The sequence below is a fragment of the Budorcas taxicolor genome, chromosome 3 (genome assembly GCF_023091745.1).
Source record: "Budorcas taxicolor isolate Tak-1 chromosome 3, Takin1.1, whole genome shotgun sequence".
Classification (NCBI taxonomy): Eukaryota; Metazoa; Chordata; class Mammalia; order Artiodactyla; family Bovidae; genus Budorcas; species Budorcas taxicolor.
In genome coordinates this window covers 15,105,291-15,112,145 of record NC_068912.1, presented here as the reverse complement: position 1 = coordinate 15,112,145, position 6,855 = coordinate 15,105,291, and positions in this window count along the sequence as shown.

The following is a 6,855-nucleotide window of genomic DNA, read 5'->3' as shown; positions in this document are numbered from 1 at the left end:
CTAGATCAGGCCCTGTCACATAGCAAGCACTCAGTAAACAGTAGCTGTTGTTACGACTGGTATTGAGACTCGGCTGTGGGCTGGGTGTGGAGAGAGGCCTGGCTGCAGGGCATATGCAGGGAGGCAGCGAGAGGCACGTGGGAGGCAGGCGGGGCTAGAATTAGGTGGTGAAGAGTGGGGTGAATGGAAAAAGTAGAGGGAGAAATAGAGCTTTGGGAGTACCCGTTCAGGAGGGAGATATGTTGAGATGTTCGGCTCACATGTGAAGAGAAACTTCTCTGTCCCTATGTACCATGCTGGGTGTCTCAGAATAAAGGGAAGAGACAGACCCACCAGTTCAGTTGGTAAAGAGTCCACCTGCAATGCAGGAGACCTGGGTTCAATTCCTGGGTTGGGAAGATCCCCTGGAGAAGGGAATAGCAACCCACTCCAGTACTCTTGCCTGGAGAATCCCATGGACAGAGGAGCCTGGCAGGCTACTGTCTGTGGGGTCTCTAGAATTGGAAATGACTTAGCGGCTAAACCACTAGCACCAGACCCACCCAGCCTCTACCCTCAAGCAGTTCCCCTGATGTGGAAAGAGAGCTGAACACTGTCCATTTCATGTGACAAGGGATGTTGGGGGCCTAGTGGGACACCTGACCCCGACTTAGGGACACTCTTGGCTGAGCCGGGAGAATGAGGAGGAGTTGGTCAGAGGGCAAAGTGTGTGCCACGCCCCAGAAGGTTAGCTCAGAATAAACGAGAGAGATCAGGATTGCTGGAAGCTAGATACAGTCAGCAAAAACAAGACCAGGACCTGACGGTGGCTCAGACCATGAACTCCTTATTGCCAAATTCAGACTTAAATTGAAGAAAGTAGGGAAAACCACTAGACCATTCAGGTATGACCTAAATCAAATCCCTTATGATTATACAGTGGAAGTGAGAAATAGATTTAAGGGACTGGATCTGATAGATAGAGTGCCTGATGAACTATGGACTGAGGTTTGTGACATTGTACAGGAGATAGGGATCAAGACGATCTCCATGGAAAAGAAATGCAAAAAAGCAAAATGGCTGTCTGAGGAGGCCTTACAAATAGCTGTGAAAAGAAGAGAAGCAGAAAGCAAAGGAGAAAAGGAAAGATATAAGCATCTGAATGCAGAGTTCCAAAGAATAGCAAGAAGAGATAAGAAAGCCTTCCTCAGTGATCACCGCAAAGAAATAGAGGAAAACAACAGAATGGGAAAGACTAGAAATCTCTTCAAGAAAATTAGAGATACCAAGGGAACATTTCATGCAAAGATGGGCTCGATAAAGGACAGAAATGGTATGGACCTAACAGAAGCAGAAGATATTAAGAAGAGGTGGCAAGAATACACAGAAGAACTATACAAAAAAGATCTTCACAACCAAGATAATTACGATGGTGTGATCACTCACTTAGAGCCAGACATCCTGGAATGTGAAGTCAAGTGGGCCTTAGAAAGCATCACTACGAACAAAGCTAGTGGAGGTGATGGAATTCCAGTTGAGCTATTTCAAATCCTGAAAGACGATGCTGTGAAAGTGCTGCACTCAATATGCCAGCAAATTTGGAAAACTCAGCAGTAGCCACGGGACTGGAAAAGGTCAGTTTTCATTCCAATCCCAAAGAAAGGTAATGCCAAAGAATGCTCAAACTACCGCACAGTTGCACTCATCTCACACACTAGTAAAGTAATGCTCAAAATTCTCCAAGCCAGGCTTCAGCAATATGTGAACCGTGAACTTCCAGATGTTCAAGCTGGTTTTAGAAAAGGCAGAGGAAACAGAGATCAAATTGCCAACATCCGCTGGATCATGGAAAAAGCAAGAGAGTTCCAGAAAAACATCTATTTCTGCTTTATTGACTATGCCGAAGCCTTTCACTGTGTGGATCACAATAAACTGTGGGAAATTCTGAAAGAGATGGGAATACCAGACCATCTGACCTGCCTCTTGAGAAATCTGTATGCAGGTCAGGAAGCAACAGTTAGAACTGGACATGGAACAACAGACTGGTTCCAAATAGGAAAAGGAGTACGTCAAGGCTGTATATTGTCACCCTGCTTATTTAACTTATATACAGAGTACATCATGAGAAACGCTGGGCTGGAAGAAGCACAAGCTGGAATAAAGATTGCCGGGAGAAATATCAATAACCTCAGATATGCAAATGACACCACCTTTATGGCAGAAAGCAAAGAGGAACTAAAAAGCCTCTTGATGAAAGTGAAAGTGGAGAGTGAAAAAGTTGGCTTAAAGCTGAACATTCAGAAAACAAAGATCATGGCATCTGGTCCCATCACTTCATGGGAAATAGATGGGGAAACAGTGGAAACAGTGTCAGACTTTATTTTGGGGGGCTCCAAAATCACTGCAGATGGTGACTGCAGCCATGAAATTAAAAGACGCTTACTCCTTGGAAGAAAAGTTATGACCAACCTAGACAGCATATTGAAAAGCAGAGACATTACTTTGCCAACAAAGGTCCATCTAGTCAAGGCTATGGTTTTTCCTGTGGTCATGTATGGATGTGAGAGTTGGACTGTGAAGAAGGCTGAGCGCCGAAGAATTGATGCTTTTGAACTGTGGTGTTGGAGAAGACTCTTGAGAGTCCCTTGGACTGCAAGGAGATCCAACCAGTCCATTCTGAAGGAGATCAGCCCTGGGATTTCTTTGGAGGGAATGATGCTAAAGCTGAAACTCCAGTACTTTGGCCACCTCATGCGAAGAGTTGACTCACCGGAAAAGACTCTGATGCTGGGAGGGACTGGGGGCAGGAGGAGAAGGGGACGACAGAGGATGAGATGGCTGGATGGCATCACTGACCCGATGGATATGAGTCTGAGTGAACTCCGGGAGTTGGTGATGGACAGGGAGGCTTGGCGTGCTGCAATCCATGGGGTCGCAAAGAGTCGGACACGACTGAGCGACTGAACTGAACTGAGATGAGAGTGAGGCAAGTGGCGAGGCTGAAGATAATGAGCAGAGCCTGGGTCAAGGAGGGCTTTACACTCCAGCTCAAGGAATTTGGACTTTATCCCGAATAAAGTCAGGGAATCTGAAGTCTTGTAGAAACACGCCGAGGTTTACATTTTGGAAAGATGGCTGTGGTTTAGCGAGGAGAAAGGATCAGAACAGAAGCAAAGGTGGAAGCAGGAAGACTGGCCGGAGGCTCCTGCAGTTCCTCAGGCAAGGCCTGAAGGTGTGACATCAGAACCTCGGAGCTGGGGAACTCCGTGGTGGTCCGGTGGTGAGGACTCCCTGCTTTCACTGCTGAGGGCCCGGCTTGGGGGAACTAAAATCCCACAAGCCGCGTGTCATGGCCAAAAAAACAAAACAGAAAGAACCACAGGAGCTGGATGTGGTGGGCAGAATGGAGAGAGATTCTGGATCCAGAGGACTTTGCGGGGGTTGCTCACCAAGGGAGACAGAAAGGGTGAGGCTGAGGAGGAGGCACAGGGCGGGGCTGGGCTGGTGGTGGGGAGGCCTGAGAAGCTCCATGTGGGACATCCAAGGAGGGATGGCAAGTGTGGGAGCTCAGCAGTCACCCCTGCCCTGGGAATCTTGCACGGCCTCTCCCGAGAGCCGTCTGGAGTGGAAGGGCCCCTCACCTTTGGCCCAGGGCCGGGCTTCCCTTTCCCTGGCCTCTCCTGGATAGGCTGGGACTTCCTGGCCTAGGGACACCCTGGGGGCCAGGCGTGCAGGATCCTCCCCAGCCCAAAGGGGGAGAGCCCAGCTCCGGGGAGGCAGTTCTGGGGAGGCAGCGGTGGAGGCGATGAGTTCAGGGAGCTCCGCCACCACTCCCTCCTCCTTGGGCCTCTGGCCTCAGCTGTGGCCTCGGCAATGGATTCTGAGGAGGCGGCCAGAAGGCCGCTGTCTGGGCCTGGGCTACACAGGGGCACAGGGCGCAGCAGCCGCTCTGCAGCAGCTTTGGCTGCGGCCGTGTGAATGGGCTCACTTCCCTCACGTGAGCATCTCAGTGTTTGGAAGCTGAATTCTCCTTGTCTGAGGTGTTCCCTTGCGGCTAGACTGCCGCACACTGGTCTGCCCCAGCCCAGGACACATCTCCATCTCTAGACGGCTCCTGCGGTGGTGCCTCTCTGCCTCCTTCAGCCTGCCCTTTGCCCCCCCTCATTAAGTATGGTTTCTATGGGAATGTGACTTGAATTAACTCTTGGGAGAAAAAAAAATCACAGAAATCAGGAAAGGGGGGCCATGGGGAGGGGGCAGTGAGTCATGTTTCCATGTGTATTTTTCAAACTTTCCAACGGGAGTTTGGAAAGCAACACTCTTTCCATTGCCAGCTTGGACCTGGCCCGCCAAGGGTCCCTCTGTCTGTTTCTACAGGGCTGTGCCCCGGCCCACCCCTCAGGTCTGCCTTGTATCCTGGGGTCCCAACCCCCGCTCCCTCTTGGAGGCTCACTCTGTGTGAGCTCTGGGCTCCCGGAAGTACCCCCTGGGGAGGCGCCTCGGTCTCTTCTCTGGTGTCACTCCATAGTGAAGGCCCTCCATCTACCTCCATTTCAGGGTGGACCCATGGGGCCTGCAGTCACTCTGGCCGACCCTTCGACCCTCAAGAACCTCCATCAGCGCCAGGGAGCCTGGGCTCGGAACCGCCTCTCTGCCCCAGCAGCACCCTCTTGGTGCCCTTCCCTCCCCTTCCTGCGCCCCAATTTCCAGAGGGTCTGAACCCACTGACCCCCAAAGAGAAGCCCTGCAGAGCAGAGACCTCACCCTGAGAAGGTGGGTAAAAAGAAGAGAGCCCCTGTTACGTGTCAGGCTGTCAGCCGGGCCCATGGCATGTCTTCTGTCCTGGGGAGGGGTGTCAGGACATCTCTTCTGCATAAGGAAATCGGGGCTTAGCCAGCGCAATGGATGGGAACTTCGAGGAGGCTTGGGAGGTCATCTCAACCCCTTCTTGCAGGCTGTAAGCCCTCCCACCCTTCCCCAGAGCTCTCATCTGCTCCCCCGAGGGTCCTGGGCTAGCGGTCCTCCCCTGTCCCCTCCCAGCTTCTGACTAATTCTTTCTGGCGGCAGTTGTATGCCCAGCCCCCCACTGTGCCCATGCCAGCGACAGCCCACATCACATGGGCCACATCTGGCTCCATTTGAGCACACCCTCGCCTCCTCTGCCCTCCCCCTCCTCTGCCCAGGGGCCAGGACAGGAGGGACTCCTGAGAATCCCTCTTCTCTGGGTCTAGCAGCCCCCAGTTGCCTGCCCTTGCACAGCCTCTAATGGAGTCACTTCTTCCCCGCCTTTCCGCCTCCGCATCCTCTCTTGCAGCCTGCACCCCCTGGACATCTTGACTCCATCCTTCAGCATCCTTTCCCTCACTGTATCCTGACTGCTTGGACCATCCTCCTCTCCAGCCTCCACTGAACAACAGATTGGGAAGGGGAATTTCACAAGGTTTGAGCGGCAGAGATGTCCTAGGGTAGGCGGAAGGCCTGGCAGCCCCGGGATGAACTTGCCCCTAGCCCAGCCCTCTGTCCTCTTACCAGCTTGGGGTTTGGTGGGGGCGGGGGAGTGGGCATTGGCAGGGGTGATTCCAGGATATGTGTGCATGAAGGGATGTGGCCACGCCTGTGTGGTGGGGGTGGAGGGCTGAGGAGAACAGTGTGGCTCACCCTCTCTTTTGTGAGGATGGGAGGAGCCTGGAAAGCCCTCTAGCTACTGGCTTTCCTCCTCCTTCCTCCTTACTTAGCAACTGTTGCCTGGTAAATATTTGCCCCACCAAGATCTGGGGCTGGAGTGCTGGCGTCAGCTTGGGCAGCTGCCCCTCTCCTCAATTCCTGGGCTCCCCCTCTGCCCAGCTTGCCACTCCTCCTGGTGCCCCCTGGCCTGGGCTCTAGATCTGATCCCCTTGCCCCTTGCCTCAAAGCTCAGTTCTTCGTCTCTCATGGTAGATTTCTTCCCTAACCTCCTTCCTTTACTTGTATCTCTCCCTCATCCCCACTTACCCTCTGTGCTCACCTCTCTCTGGTCCATCCTCCATCTGTAGGCCACTAAGGTGAGCCCTCCCCCCCCCCAAAAACTGAGCCAGACAAGTCCCCTTCCCTTACCCCACTACACCCACTGAGAGTCCAGCATGGCTAAAGCTTCAGGTACATCATTGGTGCTCACTGAGCCCCAGGACCTTAACTGTCTGCTGCAACAGGAAGTTTGCCCCCACCCCTAAACCCTAGCTGAGCTCCCTGAAGCTCCAGGCAGAGGGAAGAGAGGGGATATGGGATGTTTTGATGGACACCTCGACCATCCTCCATTCCCAGGCCAGGAAGCTCCGCTGTGGGAAGCCAGGACCATTTTCACCTCCTTTGGGGATGAGATTGAGGGAATCCTGGCCAAGAGGAAACAGATGCCCCCTCCGCCCCTCCCTGGGCAGCCTGGGAGCACAGCCTCAGCCCATGCATCCTGTCTCTCCCGACCAGCCCCTGCTGCCCCACCCTGCTCCAGTGGTTTCCCCATTACCTGTTACTCTGATGAAGAGCCCCTCAAGAGTCGAGGGCCAAAGTGAGGTGGGCTCTCAGGGTGCCCTGTAAGCTTTGGATTTACTGGACAAAGAGGGCAAATGGGGTGCTACTCTGGGGCAGGTCTGTAGGCGGCATAAGGATGGTGGGACAGGGCAATCCGGGGAGTTCAACCAAGGAGGGTTTAGAAATGAGAGGTTGGTCTGTGTGGTGCCCTAACTCCTCCCAGCTCCGAAGTTCTGGCTTCTAGGCAATGAATGATGAAGCACTGGCCCAACACAGTCCCTCCCCCACCCATGGCGCCGCTCTCCAGGAGCTCTTGATCTTGGCAGAGACGCTGCCGAGCCACCTGCCCCACCTGGCAGCCCAACCACTTCT